Source organism: Muntiacus reevesi, chromosome 5, assembly GCF_963930625.1.
Source record: "Muntiacus reevesi chromosome 5, mMunRee1.1, whole genome shotgun sequence".
NCBI lineage: Eukaryota > Metazoa > Chordata > Mammalia > Artiodactyla > Cervidae > Muntiacus > Muntiacus reevesi.
In genome coordinates this window covers 39,397,281-39,414,753 of record NC_089253.1, presented here as the reverse complement: position 1 = coordinate 39,414,753, position 17,473 = coordinate 39,397,281, and the positions used below count along the sequence as shown (strand labels likewise).

The window sequence follows — 17,473 nt, the reverse complement described above, 5'->3', positions numbered from 1 at the left end:
AGAAGAAATAGCTAAACTGAAGTGCCTTATATCTATTATATAAAATAAATTGATAACTGAACATTCTCCTACAAAGAAAACTACAGATATCCTCACTGGAAACTTTCACTAAATATTTAAGGAAGATGTCATTTCAATTTCATACAAACTCTTCCAGGAGTAGAAAAAGAGAGGAGGTTTCCTAATATTCCATGTGAGTAACACTCTTATGATACCAAAAGCAGAGGAAGGTAGGGAAAAAGTAATCTACAGTCCAATTACACTCATTTATGTAGATGCAACACTTCTCACTAAAAAATTTAGCACATTTAATAAAAACAATGTGGTTTTTCAAAGGTTACAACATTCTGAACAAGTAGGCTTGTCCTAGTGGAAATTTAATTTAACATTTTAAAACATATCAGTGTAACCCATCATTTAGACTAAACAAGAAAAAAAAATATGTTCATCTCAATATACTTGACAAACTCTGCTGGGAAGGGCAAACGGTAGCAGAGCTGCAAAGTGGACACAGACAAAGGGTGCTCTTTCAGACACCTGGTTGTCTTTTTGAGCAGAAATGTGAAAGGTCCCTTCCTTGTTCTCTCAGCCATTATTTTAGCTTTGTATAAAGATGCTGGAGTCTTGATACTTCAGGTGCAGAGATTTTGAAGTATATGCACCCAAAATAATTCTAGAAACCTGCCAACTTAGAGCCTTGAGCCCCCAAGCTAAAATCACATAATCTTCTACAAAAGCACGATGTGGAAGAAGAACCATATTTGTGGACTACCTGATACCTTTGATTTTATGATTTTGTCTCATAAATCTTTGTACTCATCAGAACAATCCAAGTCTTTTGTAGGCTAAACATACTCAACAAGTGTTTGCTGAACTTAAAATTGAATAAAACTCCTTAAAGCTACCAACTGTTTTTAATAAGTTATATTATGTTTATCATTTTATTATAGCATTTGTTAACCTTTATGAATGTCCACAGCAGTATGCCCTTGCCCACAATGAGAACTATTAGCACTTTTAAAACTGCTGTTTTGATTTTTTTCCCCATAAACTTCATTAAACTACACATTACATAAAAGAACATACAAAAGGACCTTTAAATATATTCATCTTAAATTTACATAGAAACTTATTTACACTTCTGCATTATATACTTAAATTATTTTTCCAAGTTTCCTACCAATAAAATGTAATAGAATAATCACATGCCCACAAAAGATGCATACAAGTTGTCCATGGAGCTAAGCAAGACACCACACCTCAGGAAACTCAGCTTATTAGGTTTCAGAGCAAAAATTCATTAAGAAGTGCTTTCATCTGAGCAGCCCTCTATGTGAGGTCTCTTCTGTAAAGATGCTGGGGGTTCATTCTGAAAGCTGATCCCAGAGCAGAGATGGGCTCTTGTTTGTTCATGATGACTTGGACTCTTGGAGTTAGAAGGACACTTGAAGGCATGAGAGAGGCCATGTCCCCACATCTGCAGACTGGGAAACAGAGGAATAAGGAAAGGGAGTGACTGGCTAAAGCCACACAGCATCAGTGATAAAAACAGGGACTCAGACCCTTGTTTCTAGGCTCCCACCAAAGGGTCAGGATCTTGGCACTATCCTCAAATCCACAAACTTTAACCTGTCTTACAAACCCTGTGTTTTGAACATTATTGCCTGTATTGTTAAGTACATGACTTTCTACAATTTTTGAGATGGGAAAAAATGGCTCAGGTTTCTTATAACCATCTTTGTGGAGTCCTGGAAATACAAACTTGGACTATTTTTACGAGAGGTTTTGTGGTCAGGTGCCTTACTTCTTCAACCATAAAGTTTGCCTTTTCAATTTACCTGACTTATGGAAGTTAAGTTTCCAAATGAATTCAAATGGAAGGCAACATTCTATGGGAGGGAGACTGTAACATCAACCATATGGATTCATCACCAGTACATCATATTTGCTGAAGTCTATCCAACACTGTCAGATCTGAAACAAAGTTTCACTAATAAGAGATCAAAAGTGGGGGGAAAAAAGCTGGAGGCAATTTTTAAATAACAAAAAAGATTTCAAGAATTCCCTCATTTCCCAATTAGTTAATGGGAAATAGTGAAACTGGCACTGAATTGAAATAGTACATGCTTTCCCCTTTGTTTTGGAAAAAAAAACAACTATTTTCTTTTCAAAAATTTCCTGATAATATAATATCTCCTTAAAGCAATTTCATTTTGGGAGGTTTGTTTTTAAAAACCTAGTGGCCCAACAGCCCTTTAAAAGTTGATCTGGTTTTATTCAGGATTTAAAACTATAGTACCAAAGACCAGGTGTGTGTGTGTGTGTGTGTGTGTGTGTGTGTGTGTGTGTGTGTGTACACGCACGTGTGTGCTCAATCGTGTCCGACATTTTGCAACCCCATGTAGCCCACCAGGCTCCTCTGTCCACGGAATTTTCCAGGCAAGAATACTGGAGTGGATTGCCATTTCCTTCTCCAGGAGATCTTCCCGACCCAGTGATAATGGAACGAATCAAAACACAAAAACAATGCTTCCCCTGGCGGGATGCAGGTGGGGTTAGAGGAGACCTGGCTGCCTCCGGTCTCCCTGGCTGCGGAGGACACGGAGCCCTCCCCCATCGCCCCGATCCTGCGGGTCCCCCGCTTTGGGTCCGGAGTCAGTTCCCTCCTAGCAGTCCAGGGGCAGCGAGCAGTCGGTGGTGTCTGAGACGTAGAACGCAGAGCCAGGATCTTGGTTCTCAGGGCGGCTGCTGCCCTCAAATCTCAGAGCCGCGCTCCGGGGCCGCCCCGCCATCCCCCCGCCCCCGCCCTGGGCACCTCTGCCCGCAGGGGCGACAGGCTCTTTGCAGGCGCCCGGGGACTGTCTCTCATCCCCCCGCAGACGCCAGCTCTGCTGGGCTGAAGTCATTCACCGTCAGGTGGCCGGCTCTTCCGGGCCCGTGGGAGCCTGGCAGTAGAAGTGAGCCAGTCCCGTCACCAGCTCATGCGCCCTAATCCTTAGGGCCAATGGCGAGAGTAGAGGGTACCGCTCGGGACCCAGACCCCGGCTCGCTGCTCCTGTTTAGGAGGATGCTGGGCCCACTGCGCTGAACCCCAGGTAAGACGGCGGAGGGTCCTCAGGCCGGGGTGCGGGGAGAGCTGGGACTGGCTCGGCCAAGCCAAGGCGGTTCGGGGGCTTCCTCCTGGCTCTCCGAGGCTGGGGTCCCGGCCCCTAGGCTCTCCAGGCTCCGCCGGGCGGGTCCCGCCGGGGGCAGCTCCCGGCAGAGCTGTTGAACTTGAGCTCCTCCTCGGGGCTGCCAGTGGAGCTCTCTCCGCGAAGGTTAGAAGCTCGGGGTCCGAGGCGCCCAGGGAGAGGCTGGAGCGGCGGGCGTTGGGGGTCTAGTAGGAAGGGCTGATGGGCTTGGTTTGGAGGAAAGCGGGTGGTCCTCCGCGCTCCCCTCCGTCAACAGCCCCGAGTCATTCTCACTGCCGCTCCGGCCGGATCCCCAGCTCCCCAGCCGCCCAAGGACGCTACTTCGGCTCCGGCGCCTCACGTTCTCGCTTGTCCTTCACCGCGTCACTGAATCCGACTAAGTCGCTAACTATCTGGAGGCATTCGTCCAGTCACGCGGTGTCTTTGTCTTCACAGAAGTCCGTGAAGACATTGCGTCTTGTCTCCGAGTCCTTGCTTCCAGCACCCCAGCTTTTCCAGGGCACATTGAAGGAAATTTTCGTCCACTGACACCCACTCACCACCCCGCTGGGTGTTCTTTAGAGATCTCGTCCTGATCCCAAAGGCCGGGAAGCAGCTAAGCCCGCGGGACACAAGAACTGAGCCCACTTGCTGCAAATCCCGAAGCCCCAGGGCCCTAGAGCCCAGAGATCCGCAGCAGGAGAAGCCAAGGCATTGAGATCTCAGTTAGAGAGTAGCCCCTTCTTCCTGCAAGTAGAGAAACCCGGCATGCAGTAAGGAAGACCCAGCACAGCCAAAAATAAATAAAATTGTACTTTAAAAAAAGAGAGAGTGCAGCCTGCCTCCGTATTTTCCAGAGATAATCTGGCATCCCCCAGAACACAATGAAACTTTTCAGAAAAGTTCAGAGGCACGGCATCTTTCTTTTGGGCTTCCCGTGCAACAATGCAGGAGATTCGCCTTAGGTTTATTTGCGTTGTCTGCCAAGTTGAGCAAAGAAGACAGTTTAAATCACACTGCATTGCTAGCATGCCCCCTCTGCAATCATGATATTCCCTTCTTGCAGCACCAAGTATATTAATAATATTAATAATATCGAATGTAGTTCCTCACACACATCAGTTCTTTTGTAGCAGTTTTGAGACTCATCACCTCTGTGTATAGAGAAGAAGGCAAAAATTCTTTCTAATTTAGCACCATGACTTCAATCTGCAGTGAGTAGTTCGGCACCTGAATTAAGTGGTCTTCCTAGGACAGTTTGGCAATGTCTCCACTAAATGCTTTTAGTTTCTTCATATCTTCTGACTCTGGCAAAAGCTTAGTGTATCGCAATGTCTCTGATCCATCATGCTCACTCTTTCCTTGGTGAATGTCTTCTTCAATGGACCAAGGAGAATTCTTAAAATAACTTAAGAACTATCCCAGTGTTCATGCTCCATTTTGCATCCAAGATAGTAATCTCTTCTCTGGCCTTCCTGAAGGACAATTTTAAAGCCTTCCTCTCCTAAAAGAGGAAGACTTGGTGGTATTTTCTTGCTGCCCAAACAGCTCCTGGGTGGTCTCTGTGTTGATTTGGTTGTGATGCTATTGTCTGGTGCCAAGGTCCAGATGTTGGTTTTGCTACAAACTTGCTCCTCTGGAATGGTTTTCCAATGTAAAAAAGCTTCTCATTCACTTTTTCTTACCAAGGTGGCTGTAGCTGTTCCGGTGAGAGGGTGAGGGTAGTTTGGGGTGGGGAGGGGGACCAGAGGCCCTCCAGTCAATTTTGGGGGTTAGGGGGAGGAGAGAAAAGAAACCCTTCTAAGGAGTTTGAACCTGATGGGCAGGTGGAGAGCAGTTGGTGATGGTGATTGCCCAACCATTCATCCAGCTGCTGTTGTGCTATTCCTACTCCCTTTATAACTGACCAAGCAGATATAATTCATAATATGCATAGTATGTTACCTTTGGGGAAGCAGACACAGACATCAGACTTATGCCATACTTTTCCAGCCACTAGCAGGAGGAGAAGTGGTGACAGAGAATGAGATGGTCAGATGGCTTCATGAACACAATGGACATGAGTTTGAGCAAACTCCGGAAAAATAAGGAAGCCTGGCATGCAGCAGTCCATAAGACCGCAAAGAGCGCAAAGATCGCAACCTGAGCGAGTGAACAATGAGAAGTCTGCCGCCGCTGGGTGTCATCTTCCAAACCAAAGCGCCACCAGCTGGACCACACGAAAGTCTCGGAGGGCGCCGTATCCGCCGGAGTCCGCGGGAAGGCGCGTCTGCTTGGCGGCAGCAGAGGGACGCGGGTACGGGTTCCCCCGGGCCGCTAGCCCCAGCGTTTGCCCCTCCCGGCAAGGGCAGCGGCTGGTGGGGTGAGGGCGCGCGGGTGCAGGTGCACAGCGGCGATGACAGCTCACACGCTAAGTGCAGGCTCTGTCGCGACAGGGCAGGCCGGGGAGAGTCCTCCGCCCGCCGCGCGGGGACATGCGGGCCCACGAGATCACCCCGGGCAGGCTCAGACCCATCCACCTTCCCGAGCGCTGATCGCGCCCGCCTGAACCTGCTGTTTTAGAAATGCAAGCAGTGCTCGCTTCAGCAGCACATATACTAAAATTGGAACGATACAGAGATTAGCATGGCCCCTGCGCAAGGATGACACGCAAATTCGTGAAGCGTTCCATACTTTTTCACAGCAAGATCCTCTATGATCCACCTCCCAGAATATTGGAAATAAAAGCAAAACTAAACAAATGGGACCTAATGAAACTTAAAAGCTTTTGCACAACAAAGGAAACTATAAACAAGGTGAAAAGACAGCCTTCAGAATGGGAGAAAATAATAGCAAATGAAGTAACAGACAAAGGATTAATCTCAAAAATATACAAGCAACTCCTGCAGCTCAATTCCAGAATAATAAATGACCCAATAAAAAAATGGGCCAAAGATCTAAACAGACATTTCTCCAAAGAAGACATACAGATGGCTAACAAACACATGAAAAGATGCTCAATATCACTCATTATCAGAGAAATGCAAATCAAAACCACAATGAGGTACCATTACACGCCAGTCAGAATGACTGCTATCCAAAAGTCTACAAACAATAAATGCTGGAGAGGGTGTGGAGAAAAGGGATCCCTCTTATACTGTTGGTGGGAATGCAAACTAGTACAGCCACTATGGAAAACAGTGTGGAGATTCCTTTAAAAACTAGAACTAGAACTGCCATATGACCCAGCAATTCCACTCCTGGGCATGCACACCAAGGAAACCAGATCTGAAAGAGACACGTGCACCCCAATGTTCATCGCAGCACTGTTTATAATAGCCAGGACATGGAAGCAACCTAGATGCCCATCAGCAGACGAATGGATAAGGAAGCTGTGGTACATATACACCATGGAATATTACTCAGCTGTTAAAAAGAATTCATTTGAATCAGTTCTAATGAGGTGGATGAAACTGGAGCCCATTATACAGAGTGAAGTAAGCCAGAAAGAAAATCACCAATACAGTATACTAATGCATATATATGGAATTTAAATAGATGGTAATGATAACCCTATATGCAAGACAGAAAAAGAGACACAGATGTATAGAACAGACTTTTGGACTCTATGGGAGAAGGCAAGGGTGGGATGTTTAGAGAGAACAGCATCAAAACATGTATATTATCAAGTGTGAAACAGATCACCAGTCCAGGTTGGATGCATGAGACAAGTGCTCGGGGCTGGGCACTGGGAGGACCCAGAGGGATGGGATGGGGAGGGAGGTGGGAGGGGGGACCAGGATGGGGAACACATGTAAATGCATGGCTGATTCATGTCCATGTATGGCAAAAACCACTACAATATTGTAAAGTAATTAACCTCCAACTGATAAAAATAAATGGAAAATAAATAAATAAATAAATAACTTGGGATGCACTCGCTGCATAAATACAAACTGGTCTTCTTTTTTTTTTTAATTTTTTTTTAATTAGTTGGAGGCTAATTACTTCACAACATTGCAGTGGATTTTGTCATACATTGATATGAATCAGCCATGGAGTTACATGTCTTCCCCATCCCGATCCCCCCTCCCACCTCCCTGCCAAGTCCTTTGAGTTTTAAGCTATTGCTGGTAGCTTAAAACTACTCTGGCGAATAGTTTTGTTTATGAAACTATTTGTGTTTAGGGTTAGGCATAGTGGGGTATCTAATCCCAGTTTGGGTCCTAGTTATCGTGTTTCAGCAGCTGTAAAGTTACTTTCATTATTTATTTTTATTGCAATTGTGGCTTTTTACAGCTTAATTGAAATTTAACTTTATTTAGTGTAGTGCTTTAACACGCTTTACGCCGTGTGCCTATTAACTTGGGTTAATCATATGACCGCGGTGGCTGGCACGAAATTTACCAACCCTAATTAATATGGCTTAGTCAAACTTTCGTTTATGGCTTAATTTTTATCACTGCTGTCTCCCGTGGGGGTGTGGCTGAGCAAGGTGTCGTGAGCTATGGGTGTGTGCTTGATACCAGCTCCTCTTAGTCTTATTAACTTGGAGGGTATTTTCACTGGGATGTGGATGCTTGCATGTGTAAGTCTATTAAGGGTTAATAGGAAGGCTGGGACCAAACCTGTGTGTTTATGGAGTTAGTACACTCATCTAGGCATTTTCAGTGCCTTGCTTTGTTGTTCAAGCTATATTAACTGTGCGCGATTGGGGGAGGATTGGCGCTTATATACTTACCTCCTCCTGTAGTGCTAATTTGAGTATTGAAAATGTGATAAATTTAAAATATTATCTAGGGGAAAGTGTGCTAAAAATGGTGGTAACTATATAAGGGTTGGGGGGGGATAAAGGTTATAAAGTTGAATCTTGAAATAATGATTATGTCGTGTAACCACTGACTGCAATGCCCATGCCTACCATTATGGGGATGCTCAAGATGCAGTGAAGTCCAGCTACAATTCATGCTCTGGGTCGGGGCCTCAGACGGCCATAGCTGAGTCCAAGCATCCCCCCCCAAAATTAAAAATACCAAATGTATGACACAACAGTTATGTGTGAGCATGGGCTGATTAGTCATTAGTCCATCGAGATGTCTTATTTAAGAGAAAAAAGTGGGCGATTTTAGGTGAGATGGCCCTGAAGAAAGAACCAGATGTCTGATAAAGTTCATTAAATAGCTATCCCCACAGTGTATGGGTCCGGAGCGAGAAGAGGGCTCCTTGCCAAGCGGGTTGCTGGTTTCACACCGCATGGTGATTAAGCTCGTGATCTAGGGGACGGGATATGCATGTTGAGGAGAACTGATTTGACTTAATGTACTATGTACAATAAATGAAAGTATGTACTATGTACTGTAAATAATGACATATACATGCTTATAAGCATGGGGCATATAATGTAAGGCACTATTATACATAGTATGTCCTAATACATTAATTTTATGTACTATAGATGCACGAAGTCATACTGTATATTTTATTGTGTAATTTGTGTAGTTAATGATATACACAGTTGAGTGGAAAACTGTATTAAATTGTTAAAGGTTTTTGGAAATTTAATACTGATAAAATTCTTGATTTTTGTGGAGCTATATTAATAATGCATCAGGGAATAGTTTAAATAGAACTTCAGCTTTGGGTGTTGACGGTGGGGCCATGGCTTCTTCCTTGAGTCTTAGGGAGGTTAGTTGTTCTCCTTTTCTGGTTTACAAGACCAGTGTATTGAGTATACTACGAAGACTTATCTTCATTTTAGAAGGTTATTTTCGATTGTGCTAGTAACTGGTATAAGAACTAGGATAATAAGAAAGTATAAGATGGATGCTAGTTGCCCAATAATGATGAAGGGGTATTCAACTGGTTGTCCTCCAATTCATGTAAGTGTTAGCAGATCTGCTACTAGAACTCAGAATAAGCATTGACTAAATGGTCGGAATATTATGCTGTGTTGTTTGGATGTGTGGAGGAGAGGTATAAGAATTAAAATTAGGATAGATGAGACTAGGGCTAGGACTCCTCCTAGCTTGTTGGGAATTGATCGTAGAATTGCATATGCAAATAGGAAATATCATTCAGGCTTAATATGAGGGGGTATATTGAGTGGGTTTGCTGGGGTGTAGTTGTCGGGGTCTCTGAGCAGGTCTGGTGCGAATAATACTAATAATATTAAGAAAAGAATTAGAAGTGGGACGCCTAGAATATCTTTAATGGTATAATAGGGATGAAAGGGGATTTTGTCTGCATCTGATGGGATTCCTGTTGGGTTGTTGGATCCTGTCTCGTGGAGAAAAAGTAAATGTACTATAGCAAGTGCTGCGATGATGAATAGGAGAATAAAGTGGAAGGCGAAAAATCGGGTTAGGGTTGCCTTATCTACTGAAAAGCCTCCTCAAATTCATTCAACTAAGTTTGTGCCAATGTATGGGATTGCTGAGAGGAGGTTGGTAATAACTGTTGCCCCTCAAAATGATATTTGTCCTCATGGTAGGACGTATCCTACAAATGCTGTGGCTATAACTGTAAACAGGAGAATTACTCCAATGTTTCATGTTTCTAGAAAAGTGTATGATCCATAGTACAGGCCTCGTCCTACATGCATAAATAGGCAAATAAAAAATATTGATGCTCCATTTGCATGTATATATTGAATAATTCAGCCATAGTTGACGTCTCGACAGATATGGGTGACAGAGGAAAATCCTGTTATTGTGTCGGATGTGTAGTGCATTGCTAGAAACAGGCCTGTGAGGATTTGTAGAATTAAGCAAATTCCTAGCAGGGATCTGAAGGTCCATCAAGATGAAATGTTTGATGGGGCTGGGAGGCCAATAAATGTGTTGTTTACAATTTTTATTAGTGGGTGGGTTTTTCGGATGTTTGTCATTGGTGTTCTTGTAGTTGAATGACAACGATGGTTTTTCATATCATTAGTCATGGTTAAATTCCATGCGAGAATAATGATAACATACATTGTATTTATTTTAAGTATTATTTTTGTGCTTGGTTTTGTAGGATTTTCTTCAAAACCTTCACCTATTTATGGGGGATTGGGTTTAATTGTGAGTGGTGGGGTTGGTTGTGGTATTGTATTAAATTTTGGTGGGTCTTTTTTGGGTTTAATGGTGTTTTTGATTTATTTAGGGGGAATAATAGTGGTTTTTGGTTATACAACGGCAATAGCTATGGAACAATATCCCGAGATTTGGGTATCTAATAAGACTGTTTTAGGGGCGTTTATTACTGGCTTATTAATGGAAGTTATGATAGTTTATTATGTGCTGAAGGATGAGGAGGTAGAGATTGTGTTTCAGTTTAATGGGCTGGGGGATTGAGTTATTTATGATACAGGGGACTCTGGGTTTTTTAGTGAGGAGGCTATGGGAATTGCGGCCTTATACAGTTATGGTACTTGATTAGTTATTGTGACTGGATGGTCTTTGTTGATTGGTGTAGTAGTTATTATGGAAATTACTCATGGAAATTAAATAGAACTATATTGATAATAATTGTAACTAGGAAAGAGAGGAAATACAGTTTGATTAAGCCTTTTTTATTTGTGACTATAACTGATATTTTTATTTGGACAAGTGAAGTTGTTTTTGGTAAAATATTTTCGAGTCAAATTAGGTCTAGGAGAGAGGATGCTGATTTTTGACTTATTATTAGATTTATGTAAGGAGTCAGGTGGTGTATAATTGTGGGGAAATATCCTAATATGTTAGAGAATTTGAAAATATTTGTTGGATAATTAAATTTTAGGTTTTGGGTTATATTACTAATTTCTAGTGCTAAAATAAAGCCTAGAACTGTTACTGTTAGAGCTATTATTTTTAAATAATGAGGTATTGTTATTTGGGGAATTGTTGTTGGAGGGATGTTGTTAGAAATAATAAATTCTGCAAAAAGGCTTCCAATTATTAGGCGTTTAATGGAATTTATTAGAAAAGGGTTATTTTCGTTGATGGTGATTAAGGTTGGAAATCGAGGTTGTCCTAAGAGTGTGAAGAAAATAATGCAAGTGCTATAAATGGCTGTGAAAGAGGTGGCAATTAGTGTTATTAAAAGGGCTCAGGTGTTGGTGTACGATGTATTAGCAGCTTCAATAATTAGGTCTTTGGAGTAGAATTCGGTGAGGAAAGGCATTCCTGTTAGTGCAAGGCTGCCAATGATTAGGGCCGTTGTGGTAAATGGCATTGCTTTGAATAGGCCTCCTATTTTTCGAATATCTTGTTCATCATTTAGGCTGTGGATAATAGAGCTGGAACACATGAATAGTATAGCTTTGAAAAAAGCATGGGTGCAGATGTGGAGAAATGCTAGGTAAGGTTGGTTAATACCGATTGTTACTATTATTAGGCCTAGTTGACTAGATGTGGAAAAAGCGATAATTTTTTTGATGTCGTTTTGGGTAAGAGCACATATTGCTGTGAATAGGGTAGTGATAGCTCCTAGGCATAATAGAATGGATTATGCAAATTTGTTATCTTCTGTTAGTGGGTGAAAACGGATTAGTAGGAAGATGCCTGCTACTACTATTGTGCTTGAGTGGAGTAGTGCTGAGACGGGAGTTGGACCTTCTATTGCAAAGGGTAGTCATGGGTGTAGGCCAAATTGGGCGGATTTTCCGGTTGCGGCTAGTGCGAGCCCTATTAGGGGTATATTAGAGTTACTTGGATTTAGTATAAAAATTTGTTGGAAGTCTCAGACATTAAGGTTTGTGAGGAATCATGCTATTGCTAGGATGAAACCAATATCACCGATGCGATTGTATAGAATTGCTTGTAGGGCTGCTGTATTTGCATCTGCTCGTCCATATCATCATCCAATGAGTAAAAATGATATAATTCCTACACTTTCTCTTCCAATAAATAATTGAAATAAATTGTTTTCTGTGACGAGGATAAGTATAGTAATGAGGAATAGGAGAAGGTATTTGAAGAATTGATTAATGTTAGGGTCTGAGTGCGTATATCATATTGAAAACTCTATAATGGATCATGTGACAAATAATGCTACAGGGACAAATATTATTGAGAAATAGTCTATTTTAAAGCTAAGTGAAATACGTGTAACTCTATGGCTGATTCGTGTCAATGTATGACAAAACCCACTGAAATGTTGTGAAGTAATTGGCCTCCAACTAATAAAATAAAATTAAAAAAAAAAAAAAGCTAAGTGATAGTTTGATAGTTTGGATAGTAAGTCAGTGTCAGTTTGAGATAATTATTTCTTGGCCTGTGTGAATGAATATTATTGTAGGAATTATACTGGTGAGAAAGGCACATGAGATGGTTGTTTTTACGTAGAGCGGGTAATTAGAGGTTTTATAGTTCTTAGAACTTGTAGTTATGATGGGGATAGTTAATAACAGCAGGGTAACTAGTGTGAAGGAAGAGAATAGATTTATTACTTTTATTTGGTGTTGCACCAATTTATTGGTTCCTAAGACCAACGGATAACTGCCATCCTCTAAAAGTTCGAAAAAGCCGTGTTATTGTACACGGGGGCATAGAATTAGCAGTTCCTGCATACTTTTTCGGTAAATAAGAAGATATAAGTTTCTATTATTAGATTCACAATCTAATGTTTTTTTTAAACTATATTTACAGTACAAAGTCCCTAGGATAGTTTTTGGATTCAGTGATAGTAGTAATAAGGGTAAAATGTGTAATGATATGAGGGCATTTTCTCGTGTAAAGCAGGGTGAGATGTTGGATATGGTGAGTATATTTACCTCGTGTTGTGATTAATATATAAAGAGAGTATAGGGCAGTAATTACTATATTTAGCCCTATTAAAATAATTGTAATATTGGATCATGAGAAAGAAGATATTACTACAAATAGTTCTCCAATTAGGTTAATTGTTGGGGGAAGAGCTAAATTAGTTAGGCTTGCTAGGAGTCACCAGGTGGCTATTAGTGGAAGAAAGATTTGTAGAACTTGGGCTAAAATTATTGTTCGACTGTGAATTCATTCATAGTTAGAGTTTGCTAAGCAGAAAAGCATAAAAGAGGTGAGGCCGTGAGCGGTTATTAGGGCTGTGGCTCCCATGTAGCTTCAAGGTGTTTGAATAAGGATGGCTACAATAACAAGTGCTATGTGACTGACAGAGGAGTATGCAATTAATGATTTGAGGTCTGTTTGATGGAGGCAGATTGAGCTGGTCATAATTATGCCTCATAGGAATAATATAATGAAAGGATATGCCATGAATTCAGTAAGTGGGTTTAGGAATGTTGTGATTCGTAGTATGCCATATCCTCCTAATTTTAGTAGTACTGCTGCAAGGACTATGGAGCCTGCAATGGGGGCTTCTACATGGGCTTTAGGTAATCAAAGGTGGAGGCCATATAGCGGTATTTTTACTATGAAGGCTATTATGCATGCTAATCATATAAAAACATTTGATCAGGAGTTGGATAGGGGTTGTACTCAGTATTGGAGCACTAAAAAGATTAGGGATCTGGTAATGTTTTGGAGATAGACTAATGCGACTAGTAGTGGGAGAGAGCCTACTAGTGTGTAAAATAGGAAGTAAAGGCCGGCGTTTAGGCGTTCTGTTTGATTTCCCCATCGGGTGATAATAATAAGTGTTGGCACTAGTGTTGCTTCAAATAGGATATAGAAGAAAATTAGTTCTATGGCAGTAAAAGTCATGATTAAGAATAATTGTAATAGGATTAATATAGAAATATATAGTTTTTTTCGGGTAAGGTTTTCTTTTGATAAATGGTGTTGACTAGCTATTAATATTAAGGGGAGAAGCCACATGGTTAAGATTAATAGTGGTGTTGATAGGGAATCAGAAAAGAAGACTAATGAGAAGTTGAGGCTGCTATCATTGAATTGATTTATAAGGAGAAGGTTTGTAAGGCTAATTAATAAGCTGTGAGTTGTAGAGTTAATTCAAATTATATTGCCTTTTGATAATCAGGTCAGAGGCATGAGTATTATTGTAGGGATAATATATTTTAGCATTGAAGTAGATTGAGATTTTGAACGTAGTCAGTGCCATATGTATTTGATACTATTACCAGTAGTGATAATCCTAGTGCTGCTTCGCAGGCTGCAAAAACTAGTAAAATAATAGGCATCATGCTTGCCAGGGTAAAGTGTGAATTTAGGATTGTTAGAGTAGCTATTACAAATAGGGATAACATCATGCCTTCTAGGCATAAGAGAGAGGACATGAGGTGAGATCGATATATTAATAGTCCTGCAAGGGTCACTATAAATGCTGTTATAATATTTATACATACTAGAGACACTTGGTAATTATGAATTTAATCACAATCTAATGAGTCGAAATCATTTATTTTATTTTAAACTAAATACCATATTCGGTTCATTCTAGTCCTTTTTGGGTTCACTCATAGGCTAAGCTTGCGGCTAATGATAAAATTAAGAAGAGGGCTATAGTAAGTATTGTACCTAGATTATTTGTTTGTGAGGCTCATGGTAGTGGTAGAAGAAGTGCAATTTCTAAAACAAAAAGAAGAAATGTAATGGCCACTAGGAAAAATTTTATAGAGAAGGGCAGGCGAGCTGATCCTATGGGATCAAATCCACATTCATACGGGCTTGTTTTTTCTGAATATACGTTTAATTGAGGAAGTAAGAATGCGATAATAACAAGTAGTGAGGCTAGTGTAAAGTTGGTTAGAAGGGCTAGTATTAGGTTTATTATTCTTTTTCGGGCTATACCGAAACTAACTGATTGGAAGTCAGTTGTACTAATTAATACTAAAGGAATATGAGCCTCATCAATAGATAGATACTATAGGAATAATCATACTACGTCTACGAAGTGTCAGTATCAGGCAGCGGCCTCTAAGCTGAAATGGTGGCTGGAAGTAAAGTGGAATTTTAATTGGCGGAAAAAGCAGACAATTAAGAAGGTAGATCCAATAATAACATGCATTCCGTGGAAGCCTGTAGCTACGAAGAAAGTCGAGCCGTAAACTCCGTCTGAAATAGTAAAAGGTGCTTCATAGTATTCTGAGGCTTGTAATAGTGTAAAATAAACGCCTAGTGCGATGGTAATAAATAGGGCTTGTAATATGTGGTTGCGGTTTCCCTCTCTAAGGCTATGATGGGCTCAAGTAATAGAGCTCCTGAAGTTAGTAAGACGGAAGTGTTAAGTAGTGGGACTTCTAGGGGGTTAAGTGGGTGAATGCCTGTTGGGGGTCAGCATCCGCCTAATTCAGGTGTTGGGGCAAGGCTTGAGTGATAAAATGCCCAGAAAAATCCGGTGAAAAATAAGACCTTAGAGATAATAAAAAGAATTATCCCATAGCGGAGGCCTTTTCGGACAGCTGGAGTATGGTGTCCTTGGAAGGTACTTTCTCGGATGATGTCTCGTCATCATTGGTACATTGTAAGTATATTTGTTGTTAGGCCAAGTATTAATAGGATTATTGAGTTAAAGTGAAATCATATAATTAAGCCAGAGGTTATTAGTAGGGCTGATAGAGCTCCTGTTAGAGGTCAGGGACTTGGGTTAACTATGTGATAAGCATGGGTTTGGTGTGTCATTATGTGTTGTCATGCAAGTAAAGCCTGACTAGAAGGGTAAATACGTAGGCTTGAATCATGGCTCCTGCAAACTCAAGAATTCTAAGTAGTACTAGAATAATAAATGTGATGAGGGCTATTGTGGTACTAATGTTTATTAGTGCAAGTGTGGCTCCTCCAATTAGGTGAATTAGCAGATGTCCTGCAGTAATACTGGCTGTTAGTCGTACGGCTAATGCGATTGGTCAAATAAAAAGGCTAATAGTTTCGATAATAACTAGTATGGGGATCAATGGAGTTGGTGTTCCTTGTGGAAGACAATAGGCAAGTGATGTTTTAGTTTTGTTGCAGAAGCCCATAACTACAGCTTCTGCTCATAGGGGGATGGCTATACCTAGATTTATTGATAGTTGTGTGGTTGGTGTAAATGAGTGAGGTAATAGGCCCAGGAGATTTGTGGATCCAATAAATAAAATTAAAGATATAAGTATTAATGTTCATGTTTGCCCTTTGGCATTATGAATACCTATTATTTGTTTTGATACAAGTTGAAGCACTCATTGTTGGAGGGAAATAAGACGGTTATTTACTAGACGATTTGATGTTGGAAATAGTAGACTAGGAAACATAACGATAAGGGTAGCGAGCAGAAGGCCTAGGATTATTGGGGTAATAAAAGAGGCAAATAAATTTTCGTTCATTTTGCTTCTCAAGGGGTATTTTGCTTTTGTGTTTTGGTTGATGTGGGTTCTGGGTTAAAATGAAAATTGTATTTTGAAATTTTTAATTGAAAAATAATAAAGAGGACTAGAAATATTGATACAATTATAATAAGTCATGTAGATGTATCTAGTTGTGGCATTTCATTAAGGAGGGTATTGTGCCCTCAGTCTCTAGCTTAAAAGGCTAGTGCTATGTTAGCTTCTTAATGATTTTATAGTATTGATGCAGATCATTTTTCAAAGTATTTTAATGGGACTAGTTCAAGGACAATGGGCATAAAGCTGTGATTTGACCCGAAGATTTCAGAGCATTGTCCGTAGTATAGACCTGGTCGAGTCGACATAAGAGTTGTTTGGTTTAAGCGGCCTGGGACTGCATCTGTTTTCAGTCCTAGGGATGGTACGGCTCAAGAGTGTAGTACATCTTCAGAAGAGACTAACATTTGGATTGTTATTTCTATTGGCAGAACAACTCGGTTATCTACCTCTAATAATCGCAGCTCTCCTGGTTTTAATTCTTATGTTGGGATCATATAGGAGTCGAAGCTTAAGTCTTCATAATCTGTATATTCATAGCTTCAATATCATTGATGTCCTATAGTTTTTACTGTGAGAGATGGGTTGTTAATTTTGTCTATCATATACAAGATTCACAAAGACGGGAGAGCAATTAAAATTAGGATAATGGCTGGTAGGATAGTTCAGATTGTCTCTACTTCTTGGGCATCTATTGTACTAGTGTGAGTTAATTTTGTCGTTAACATTAATGAGATAATGTAGAGTACTAGTGAGCTGATTAGAAAAACAATTATTAATGTATGATCATGAAAATGTAGTAGTTCTTTTATAATAGATGACGTTGCATCTTGGAAACCTAATTGTATGGGATAAACCATATGAGGTGTATGGGGTTTTCGCCTGTAACTTAACTTTGACAAAGTTATGTAATATTTTACTAACACCTCATTAATTGAGAAAGACATAGTGGCTATGATGTTGGCTTGAAACCAGCTATGAGGGATTCGATTCCTTCCTTTCTTATTTTAAGTTGACATATGTAGGCTCTTCAAATATATGGTATGGC

The 17,473-nt window shown here is 40.7% G+C and overlaps 1 protein-coding gene, 1 non-coding gene and 1 pseudogene across 2 annotated transcripts in view; 2 read left to right on the top strand and 1 right to left on the bottom strand.

Annotated features, from left to right (window-relative positions):
• Positions 1-1,300: 1,300 nt before the first annotated feature.
• LOC136169288 (FH2 domain-containing protein 1-like) lies at positions 1,301-5,104 on the bottom strand (annotated as a pseudogene).
• LOC136169663 (solute carrier family 22 member 10-like) overlaps positions 2,968-17,473 on the top strand; it is a 64,874-nt gene continuing 50,368 nt past the window's right edge. The window contains exon 1 of the mRNA XM_065937572.1: positions 2,968-3,095. The gene's annotated coding sequence lies outside the window, so the exon portion shown is untranslated. The remainder of the gene's footprint in view (positions 3,096-17,473) is intronic.
• Positions 5,744-5,847, top strand: LOC136170058 (U6 spliceosomal RNA). The gene has a single exon (XR_010663516.1). It is a non-coding gene; the product is annotated as a U6 spliceosomal RNA (small nuclear RNA).